The sequence below is a fragment of the Seriola dumerili genome, unplaced genomic scaffold (assembly GCF_002260705.1).
Source record: "Seriola dumerili isolate Sdu_G_001 unplaced genomic scaffold, Sdu_1.0 BDQW01001222.1, whole genome shotgun sequence".
NCBI lineage: Eukaryota > Metazoa > Chordata > Actinopteri > Carangiformes > Carangidae > Seriola > Seriola dumerili.
Genome location: NW_019175477.1, coordinates 239869 through 251939, shown reverse-complemented (window position 1 = coordinate 251939; position 12071 = coordinate 239869). Strand labels below are relative to the sequence as shown.

The following is a 12071-nucleotide window of genomic DNA, read 5'->3' as shown; positions in this document are numbered from 1 at the left end:
GGAGGGGGGGGGGGACACGGGGGGCTGCCTGTGCAAGGCCTTTACAAGCAGCTAACCCCCTCCCTGTGGCAGACACTGTGCAGTGGCTGTCTCCTCAAGCTGCGCCTTTGTTGTTTATGCCTCATCCTTGTCGTTCATGTGACTTCCACATGGTATCACTGACCTCCCTAATCAGCGAGAAATCTGAGAGAACACGGAATGAAAAGAATTTGCACAGTTAGAAGCATATCAAGGAAGTTGTACCATAGTGGCAGATAACACGGGGGAAAGATATCCTATCAAGTTTCTTATTTGACTGGTAAGCTGGCAAACATGTAACAAGTTTCAAACATTCAAATGGACCAATTCAATACAATACACAATTATGTCTCGTTAGCAAGTCCTGTACGAGCCACTTCTCTTGATGCGGTCAGTTTATTTTCTTGTATTTGCTGTTATCTGCTCGTGTAACTAATAACCACCTGAACTAAAACATAACGTAACTACTGCTGTCGATGAACTTATCTATTTAAAAGCCCCACATAGACATAAAGGCTATGAACCAATGACCCAGCGTTTCTAGCTATATAAACATAGCTACCGTTAGCTGCACCGGTAGATGACACCGCACCTGACAAGTTGTTTTAATGCAAACACAAGCTGAAGCAAGCCCTCCGCATCACAACGACGCTGATTTCTAACGAGCTACAGTACACCTGTTTGTAGTCAATTCCAGTAAATTCTCACCCACTGTGCGACTTGCAATGCCCCTATTTCCACCAACGTTACTGTTGCGGTTCACAAGCAGTTTGTCTATCAGCAGCAGCAGCAGCAACACTTCCTGTCTGAATCCTTCAGAGTAAGAGCTTCGGTCAATAACCACACAAAACTACGGAAGCGCATTGCATTCACATAAAAAAATTGAGACATTATCTCACAATGACCTACGAGCTCACAATTAAACTGTAAAAGTCCTCACTTGTGTGAACAGATCTAAACTTTTCTAACACACATGGAGTATAATGCTGCCATAGATACAGTGAGTTAAGCTACATGAGCCCCATTTTTTAGTCTACATTTGTCTACATGTTGGGAAATTAACAACGCCGAATTAGCCATTAACGGTTCCTATTTGCTATATACCATTGGATGTCCTGACAACTACGAGTGAAATGCTTTGATACTGAGGGAATCTTAAAAACCCGATTATTCTCAGGTAAGTATTGAAGCGACCCTATTTTTGTCGCAGTAGTTTTCCTATATCTAGTAAATGTGAAATAGTTAGTAGTAAAGTAATAATTACAAGATGAGCTCACGTTTTTTGTGTGAATGCAATGAGCTTCTGTACAAAAGTGCACAAAATATTCCCCCTCAAATGCATTTCATCTAGGGCTGCAACTAACAACCATTTCCCATTATGCCGCTTATTATTGCGATTAATAGATCAATTGCTTTGTAAGAAAGTAGTGAAAATGCCCGTTATAATTTCCCACAGACCAAGGTGATACATTTGTTTTATGTTTTTCTGACCTGCATTAGCCTATGTTTGACAAAGAAAAACATGACATCCTCACAGGGTGGGCTCCGCAAAAGTGGACCACTTTTTGGGAAATGTCCTGGGGCACTACTATAAATAGTTTATTCAACATAACAGTATGTTTGTATGTTTTTTATGTTGACTTGTATTTCTACACAGGCCATTTCTGCTTTTACTTAAGTAAATGATCTGACTATTTCCTCTTTTACCACTGTCATTGTGTGACCTCTACAGTATCCTGCTAGCATCAGCTTTTGCCTGCACTTTCTAGCCAGCAGTCAGCTCTGTTTGATTACAGCCACAAGTCAGGTAGCAGGTCTTTACCAGCTGAGATCCTTGACACTGCTAGGATGAAAAAATTTAAGGTTTGGCCTGAGGCTTGCCAGAGGCCTGTTGTTATCTGTTTGCTTTTGGCCACTTTTCCTAAGGTACACCACAAACTGGGATAGCCAAAGTTGGAAAAAAAGACCTCATCCATCATCGTATCTCTACTGTCTGAAAGATGAATGACAGAGGCCTATTGAATTCCTTTGAAATCCACTAATTTTAATTGATAATTGGACTTCTTTTCACTGCAGACAGACAACTCTGGATAACTTGAACCTTAGCATTATTTTGGGTATATTCAGTTTGAGACGCACCACCCATTTTTCCAAAATTAGCTCGAGATTCAGTCAGCCAAAATAGCAGAAAACACCTGTGTTGGTCGACCACAGTACAGGTTGAACAAAAACAAAATAATGTACAAATGACTCCTCTGAAGTTTGTTTTATTTGCTATTTGCAACTGGAAAATGTAATACAATAAACAGGCTTGATAGTTACAGTAATACCCATGTAATGGATCTGTGGCACCAGAGACCAGCGCCAACATTTAAATTCAGGACATATTGCGCTTATCGTCATCCTCAGACATATAGCAACAGGAGGAAAATTTCCTCTTCAAGGTGGAGAAGAGTCGTTTGATTTTTTTCTTTTTCTTTGTCTTAGGCTCACTGCTCTCTGCACATCAAAGGTATAGTCAGCGCTTTAGCCAACGGAGAGTGGAACGACATGACAATTCAAGCTGAGGTGAATATTTCCTACCAGGTGCGTGAAAGGAATTTATGCTGCCGTAGGCTTGGTTCAAAGCGGAGTCAGGAGCTTCAACAGCGCTGTTTGAAAGAACCACTGGTGTGCTGATAGTGTCACGGTATGCTGGCTTTGTTTTGATATGGTCACTGCTGGACTCCAATTTGAGGTCTTTATCATTAGCCTTAAAACTGTTGGTCATCTTTTTCTGCACAGCCTGGGGACTACACAAACACACACACGCACACACATACAGATGAGAGAGAGAAGCACTGACATTATCTTTCTAAGGGCAAGGGTCTGGATCTATTGGGCATGTCTTCAACCTGCTGTTTCTTTTATTGATAACACCTACACTCATTTAAAGCAGTATTAGACAGGTTTCTGGGCAACATCATCTTGCGATGTAGGCGCAGACCCATGGCAGAAGCAAAACCAGAATGACTGAGAGGTTTTGGGGGAGCAGCGTGATGAATGAGCTTCACTTTTGTCACTTATGTCTAATGTGTTGTATTTTACTGGCAAATAACAAGAATTTCATACTATTACAGCTGATTGAGAGGGAGCTGCCAAGGTCTTTATACGTGCTGCCCATCTGTGGTTTGACTATATGAAAGAGCCTATTCCTCACTACTTGCAGTAGCAAATTTATTTGTGTGTTAGTTGGTTAGTGTTACCAGTACTTGCCGTTTCTCACATATTATACCATGTGTATGTGTTTTGTGCTTGTAGGACTACTGTCTTGTTGTTGCATTCAAGAGGCTAATGTTAATAGTTGAAAGTGTGACCTTACTTGAACTGAGGTAACAGAGATAACTTGCAAAAGTCATAATGTGGCATAAGAATACTACTAGCCTCTCTCTTCTTCTGGTAATGATAAAAATAAGGCAGGTCACAAGTTAAATAAAAATCATGTTTAATGGTTATTTTTCTTGCTATAAAAGCAGCACAGATAGTAGTGTCTGCAAAATGTACTTAAAGTGTAGAAAGTAAAAGTACTCCTAGTCCGAGCGGGAAAATGCACCCTGTGAGTATTTTGCAATCATATTATTTACAATGGTGGAAGAACAAGAGCAAGTTTCAACAATTTTACATAAATTTGTGTATAACGATGCATCATATTTTAAAGTTTCGCCATATGCTTTATATGTAAAATCCTAATTTGCTCAGTAACAAGTAGCTATACCTGCCAAATACATGCAGTGGAGTAAAACATATAATATTTCGCTCAGAACTGTAGTGAAGTAGAAGTATAAAGTAGCACTTTTTTTGGCCACCTGGGGGCAGCGCAAACAATTCATGACCACAACACTGAAATATCATCATCACCTTTAAGTTGATTTGCTGAACATGTGAGTGGCGAACAGCTGGTACAGAGCAATATGATTCAATTGGACTTAAGTTTCATGCTATCTGATGAATGTAAGTCCAGTTCTTACTCACTTTTGCCTCTCTTGAGGGAAAAACCTACACACTACACATTGTATGAGCCAGTAAAGTTATCTATAAAGCTGACCGTTGTCTCATAACCTGTGTGCCAAGAAGATCTTATATACAGACTCGGGCACAGCATTCATTCAGACACACTTACTCAGAACTGTTGCTTGGACTGTGGTGGCTCCCTGTTATGAATGGATGGGCCAGGACTTTACTCGGTGTTATCCTTTTCTGTGGATTCATCTGAAGCATTTCCTTCAACAGCTCAACACTAGCACTCCGACCAGCAGCTTCTGTGCTGTTTTCTTGGTACAGGTTCATCTAAAATTAGAATTGGTTAAATTAACATTAAACCAAAATAACTCAAGAAAAGAGACTAATTTGTGGGCTCATCAGCAGACAGCATGTACCGTTTCCAGGTCATCCAGAGATGAGAGTCGGTGTCTCCTGGTTTCCACCGGCTTGATGCCTGTTTCAGTGTAATACTCCACTGGCATCTATAATACAAAATCCACTTCAGGTATCTGCTGATCAGAGTTAACTCTTTCTTACAAAAAATAAATTATCTAATAAAGGATATTTCATGTTTGGCCCATAATGTCAAAGGTTTGGTACTATACCTTGAATTTCCAGTGACTGAATAAACAGTATTTGTGACGTCTGTGGTAGAACAGCTGTGTTTTAGTCCCTTTATTCAGAAGTTTCTCAGGAGGTTCACCCAGAATGTCGATGATGAAACGCAGCTGGAAAGAAAATACATTATCATGGCTCTATGGACGGCGATGCCTCTCAGTCTCTCTGTCAGTTGTTCCACCACCAAGGTCCAGACTAAAATACCTCAACAACTATTGGACAGCTGTAAATTTAGTATAGACATTCAAGATACCCAGAGGCTGAATCCTACTAATGTTGGCAATGCTCTGACTTTTCCCTTAGCGTGACAAAGAGATTCACATTTGTGGCTTTGAGTGAAAGGTCCCAACAACTACTGATTGCCATAAAAAGTGGCACACACATTCATGTTGCCCTTACTTGCAAAAACTAATAATACTCCTATCAGGCTCAGCTGACAGTTTACCATATTAGCATGCTAATGTGGTAAACTAAGAGGGTCAACACATTACCTTCATATCTGCTTAATATCGGCATGTAAGCATTGTCATTGTGAGCATTTTAGCATTTAACTCAAAGCACCATTGTGCCTAAGTTCAAGCTGTGAATGAATATTCTAAATTTGAATATATACTTGAATTGTAAAAAAAACAAAAACAAAAACAATAACAACAACAACAACTAAAAAAAGACATTTGATTGAGAAAATTACTATTTGATCATGAAAAAAAGCAGCAATACTGCAGCAGCATTCCAGCACGAGCAACCTGAGGGGACATCTGAAAAATATGCACCCAGATGAGCACCTATGCAAGCAGCTATGTCTCTTGTTGTATTGGTGTGCCCTTTTATGGACATAAAATGCAAAAATAGATATTTAAATTGTTACCCATATGTTTTTTTAATCATATAAGAAGGAATAATCATATAATCACATAATCATCAATAGTAATTTTTAGCCAATATTGATAACACTAGCCTGTATACAGTCTCACAGCGGCTTAGGACCACACGAGAATTCGCAAGACAGACAGCATGGCTGTAGAGTCTTTGTCTTGTTCGCACTTTTTTATGTGGCTGCTCTCAGAGAAGCCATAGTATTGAAAAGTGCCCTTTTTAAGATTAGCATGTGTCAGAAGAATATTACTACATATATTAAGAGCAGTGTAGACATGAACCAGCGATAGTACTGACCACATCATATTCGTGTCTCCCTGGGAAAAGCGGAAAGCCAACGAGCATCTCGGCCATGATTGTGCCAAAGGACCAAATGTCGATGGCCTCAGTAAACTTGTGGCCAAAGAGGATTTCGGGAGACCTGAGTGTAGAAGAACAGCAACAGACAAAATGGAGATCACTTCCCTCACATATATAGAGAGCTTTTCAAATTAGCCTCTGTTCAACAAGCCTTGGAACTATGGTTCTTCCCTCAAATTTGACCACATTATTGTGTTAACCACGAAGATATGACAATTATTTGTTTAGCATGAAACAAATACAGTTTTTGTGGCACATCAATAGCTTCGACCCGGGTATCATGTTTCAGTTTTTTTAGGAGTCAGAAAATGGGACATTTTTAAATTTAGTCGCACAGAAGCTAACCCAGAAATGTGGTGGGACTTCTTGTCTTCCAGCAGAGAAGTGTTTGCCGATAATAATAACTGACAGGAACCTTTAACCTAAGCAATTCTAATGAAAATGTCTCTCGGTCTCACCTCTGCCAAAGGGGCTGAACAACTAGACCTGGTCTTGCTTCAAATGTTTGAAGAGTGAGGCCAAAGTCAATGAGCCTCACCCTGAATGGCTGCTGCTGATGGTCCACCAGCATGATGTTATCCAGTTTCAAATCTGCATGGATCAGTCCGACACCATTCAGCGCATTTAACGCTGTGGCCACCTGCAAGTAAAGTCAGCCAAACACAATGAAGGATGTCCCATGAAAAACTGATAAACTTTAAATTCTATTTTTCTATCTGGTACTGTATCCTTACATCTTTGACAATGATCCTTGTAGCATTCAGAGGCAGAGGAGCCCATTTTCTCTTGCACATGTAATCAAAGAGGCTCATATCCAGAAATTCAAACACCATGAAGGTCCGGTCCATCCTGTGGAACCATTCATGGCATTTGACGATGTTAGACTTACCAGGGTCCAAACATTTAAGCTTTTCCAGTATGACAATCTGCAGGTAAATGACAAGTGTTAAATGGCTATGTAATCAAAGGCAGGCAATGTTTTTAGTAACTGTGACCATTAAATTGTAGCTCACCTCTCTTATTTTTTTTAACTGTGAATGTCTTTGTTTTAAGACCTTCACAGCCACGGTCTCCTCAGTGTCCCGTTTTAAACATTTGATGACTTGTCCGTAGCAGCCCTGTCCCAAAACTTTGAACATCTTATAGTTTTGTGAGATTGTGCTTATCGGGGGTTGATGAGCCATATCTGAAAGCAACGTGTGAATATGTTATTTGCAGTAGCGCATGTACGCAAACAGTTAAACACTAAAAAGAAACATTTAAACATGTATTCTTAGCTAGTGCACTGGTACACACAAAACTTAAGAGCAAGTTAGATTTACTTTTAAAATATGGCCATTATTTGAATATTAATACGATAAGTGCATCCATCTACAGCTAAATTATTACAATCTTCAAATTCAAAAGGTGGAGCTAAAGTGACCTGCTTTAAAAGTCTGTTTAGGATGTTATAAACCTCCTTATACACATTTCCACACAGACTACATTTTGCATCGTACCGCAGTTTATTTTAGGTTTTTCCAACTAAAAAGTCAACTAAACCTTGCTTGACATAATTTGATATTTCCCTGCCTCATTAATAAATGTTTTTAATGGTATTTGAAAGCCTCAACTTAATTATTTTAATTAGGCTAACCAGGGTTTGTGCAGGTAAAACATTTTCAGCTTGTTCTGATACAGACCTGCTATCACACAGCATCTTGTACAAAGTTAAATACTAGCCTGTAACGTGAATGTCTATAATAGCTTAGCCTGGCAAGTTCATGTTTGTGCAGTTTTAATTCAAAATTAACAACTATCTAAGTTTACTGTCCGAAATTATAGTGGTTATTTACAATTAGACACCTGCTGTTACCTCTCCCATGACCTTTTGCTTGATAAAAAAAAACTTAAATTATAAACATACACTAGAATACTAATGTTGCATATTTCACTCATCTTTCCACTTTTGGTTGCAAGTTACAGATCCACTCAACCTCACAAATATTGTTATAAAAGAGAAAACAAAACAGTGGCTTTACCTATATCAGCTACGGAGTGTCTCACATTCAGTTGTTATTATCAGTCCAGTTCTCTGGATTTTGATCGACTGGAGGCTTCTTGTGCAGTAGTTTACAATAGAATGATGCATTTCAACACTCACTGATGTAGAGCATACTGTAGAATATCTATATGATGTCATAATGCATGTAGGAACAGTCTAGATTCCAATGGGCCTCAAATCAGTGTCACATTAGAACTACAGATAAGGTACAGTACAGGGGTAAAACCAGTGGTGGAAATATTCAGATCATTGAGTAAGAGTATGAATGCCACACTGTAAAAATACACCAATACAAGTAAAAGTCCTGGATTTAAAGTTTGTAAGTATAATCAGGGTAATGTACTTAAAGTATCTTCTAAAGTAGAAGTACTCAATGCAAATATATTCCATCACAAGTATCCAGAGCTAGTTAAAACCATAGACTGTAAATAAAGATGGACGTAGATGTGACGTCACCCATAGGTTTCTGAAGAGTGGTTTTGAAGCTGAGAGTGGGCTGTTCCACTGTCACCATCTTGCCAGTACCTGACTCCGCCGTACTCCCAGCTACTCCAAAAATGGGCAAAGAGGAGGGGCGCGTGTGGAGTTGAGACTTCGGTACACATGGCTTGTGGCAATTATTCGCTCACGCACCTGTCACTCAAACTGGCAGACCCTCAATTATGCAGACCTTTAAGTCTTAATAAAATTTAAACGAGGGAGTTATATAAATTTAACCCACCCTACAGTTGTCATGAAGGGGGAAAGTAGCTGTCGACACCAAAACCGCTTTTTGTACCAGGCTGTAAACATGTTTATCTCTGCTGTAGAGTTGAGGATTTTAGCATCAGCTGTGCTTCTTGTTTGTTTAGTGGCCATTTTAATGGCCGACCAAGCTTTTTTTCTTTTTTCTCTGAGATGCTGGTGTCTACTGCACAGAATTACAGAACATTTAATTAACTCCTGTAATAATTTTAACGGGGCTACTGTGGAACTGTTTCAAATAACAAAGCATCATACTTTACAAGCTCTTTATCTTCATTTATTCATCTTAATTTAATAATTATAGTGGAGAAAAAAAGCCCAACATTTGCCTCTGAAATTTAGTGAAGTAGTTGTTTTGGTAACAACATTTGGTTAATACAAAGAATGATGCAAAACAATGCTTTGTTTTTTTATTATCATGACAACACGTGTGCCAGTGTGGAGGATTGACCTAAAACTCTGGCTGTCAATCAGAGAAGAAAAATGCATTGCATTCAGTCATCACTGAGTTTACAGCAGGTTCAGTTATGGTTTTGTGCTGTCAGTCCATTGCCACTAGATGTCACTAAATACCTGTGACTTTACAAGATTCCCCATGCCCATATACATTTTGGATAATCAGTTAAAACTGCCTTATATTTTCAGTTGATATATTGCAGTGTAAACTTTTGATATTTTCTGTCAGTTCAGGATAATCAGCAGAACAAAATAAACCATATGCCAGTAGACCACAAATTGATTGCACCCTGGTTTTTCTAACATCTCATACTTACAGGGAGATCAACAGTAAACATTTAAGTCATTTTCTCCTCCACATATCTCATCTAAAGAACAACACAACTCCACTCTTCACCCTGTGTGTGTCAGATATTGAGTGGCTTTGACAGGGCGCTTTGCCTGACTGAGAGTTGAAAGGACCAGTGCTGCAAAAGAAAAAGACAAAAAAACAGAAACAAACAAACAATATTCCCTTATTCAAAAGAGATGTTTGCTGATTCTTAACTTTAGTGTTGTCTTTTCATAGGAAGCTGGTAGATTAGATCATTTCCTCTGTTGGATTACAGGCAGATGAAATTTCAAAGGGTTATGATTGCACCCATCCATAAAGCATGAAGGCAGATGGTCTTATGTCTCATTGTTTGTACATTAATACAAAGTGCACTAAAAAGGGAAGGGTAATGGAAAGAGCCTGCACTGTGAGCGTGAGCTCAAAACCTCTGACATGTAATTTCTTTGCCATCTGTTCTTGTGCCAGTAAAGAAAAGATTTAAAATATATACATCATATGATTTATTTTAAGACTTCTAAATTAAGTCTTATTAGTTTCTTCTTTCTTTTATGGGTTGTGATTAGTAAGTGATTACGCCTAGGATGAACAAAATCAACATATATATGTAACACCATTACTTTGTGATTTTAGTGTTGGTGAAATTCTCACATTGATGTACCAACATAACACCACTAATGATGTGTTCAGCAAGCTACCAAACACAGCTAATCCAACCGTGGGGCTTCCAAACATGAGTCAGTCACCCAGAAAGTCACAAAAACGCAGAGCCAAGAACATTTCAGTGCTACCTTTCTCTTTGACCTCGGATCATGTTCCATACAACGTGTCTAGTATTATCTCGCCTACCTATTGGTTGCTTAGTCACTACTCAGTTTACAATGGTTGTTTATTGTCATATTTTGTCATTTAAACAAAAGCTGTACAAAATGTACTAACTACATAAACAATCACTTGAGCAGACCTTCCTGTTATGTACTTGAAATAGTGGCTGGTTAGTCAAAAGGCCTGTTAGGCAGCCAAAGGACAAAAACACATCTCCCTCCCCTGCAGTGTAGTGCAATGTGGACGTGATTGACAAGAAAAGGTGTAACGCCTACTCTTACCATCTGCTCTCCTCATTGGTTGGGAAGTGGAAGTCACATTTGGGGCTCCCCCCATTACAGAAACTCTTGTTTGAGAAATTGTGTATTAACTGTAATGAAAAATGTTTCCCACAGACCCAAATATGATCCACTCAAAACTGTCTTGCTGATGAAACCTTGAAAGTGCAAACGACCCCACTCCCACCTGCAGATGTGCATACATCTGGCAAAGCCCTCCTGTCACTCTCATGTAGTTAATGTTGCGAGGGGAGATTTAAAAAGTCTAGTTTCCGAGTAGCATTAGCTCACTCTTTCCCCCTGCAGCCTATTTCTGTCGTCCATTGAAAGGAAATCGCTGGGCCATCCCCCCGACGCGCGCCTGTGCTGTGGAGCTCCCCCTTGCTGCGTGCATCGTGATCTAGTGGATGCAGAATCTTGCAGAGAACGCAGGGTCACCTTCTGTCACTGCAAGGGGAAATACTAAATTATTTGCAGCATAGGCTATTGGGTAGTAGTGGACCTCAGCAGCAGCAGCAGCAGCGACAGAAGCAGCAGCAGCATCTCTGGTAAGTCAGTCTGTGTATCTACTCCGTGTTGATGCCACATTGCTGCACTGGGAAGAGAAGCTGAGCATCCTTTTAGCAAAGGGCGACGCAGGGATAAAGGAATCTCGCATCATTTCCCATCGTTTGGATAATGTGTTATCCTCTCTCTGCTGCGACACCGACCAAGTACTACTGATTCACTAGCAATACTATAGCGATTTTGAATTATGCATGCGTCATTTTATATGGTGCACCGTTGTTTTGCATACGCCAAGGGTGAAGAGGATCTTGCATCATCTTGCATTACTATTACGTTTATAGTTTGATTTGGCACTGTCTGCTTAATGCTCTTACTTCCTTTGCTATTATAAGATAACACAGGGTGTTGTTTTTACTATGCATCTTTCTCTTGCCCTACGAATTGCCAGGATTAGCAAATTTGACCTCGGTGTCCACACTGTATTAGCAATGCAGTGTGTTTATCTGCAGAAATATCAGCACAGAAACTGTCAGTGTGATATCAAAGACTGTTTCCATGTTAAGTACACTATAGTAGTTGGAGATGGTGGCAAATGCTGAGAAGGGATTGCCATTTTATGCTCTTTCCCATGCGCCAAATGGGTAAACAAGACTTGGTATATAAACTACGTCGAGCAAAGATGTCGTAATCGTCCCTGTTTTTATGTACATGATGCATTTTGTCGCTACAAATACAGTGGATAAGAGTAAGGAAGAGCCCTGTTCCTTATTTGAGGATTTCTTGGTGAAATGGACGCGAATGTAAATGAGAGCTCTCCGCTCTGACGTTATGTAATTGGTTGTCACAGCACAGCGATGAGCCATCTCTAGCGTCATTGTTTTTTTTCTCTGACAAACCAACAGAGGAGGAGCATCCTGTTTTCTACATGGGATTAGGTGCATGTGGTCTTTTAATCATTCATCAAATCTGCCCTCGAGCTGAAATACATCCAGGC

General features: G+C 39.6%; 1 protein-coding gene across 2 annotated transcripts in view; it reads left to right on the top strand.

Annotated features, from left to right (window-relative positions):
- The first annotated feature begins 10971 nt into the window (after positions 1-10971).
- LOC111238196 (protein kinase C and casein kinase substrate in neurons protein 1-like) overlaps positions 10972-12071 on the top strand; it is a 35183-nt gene continuing 34083 nt past the window's right edge. The window contains exon 1 of one of the 2 annotated variants that reach the window (XM_022767601.1): positions 10972-11118. The gene's annotated coding sequence lies outside the window, so the exon portion shown is untranslated. Of the gene's footprint in view, positions 11119-11264; positions 11284-12071 lie in introns of those variants that run through there. The other variant, XM_022767602.1, reaches the window with a different exon arrangement.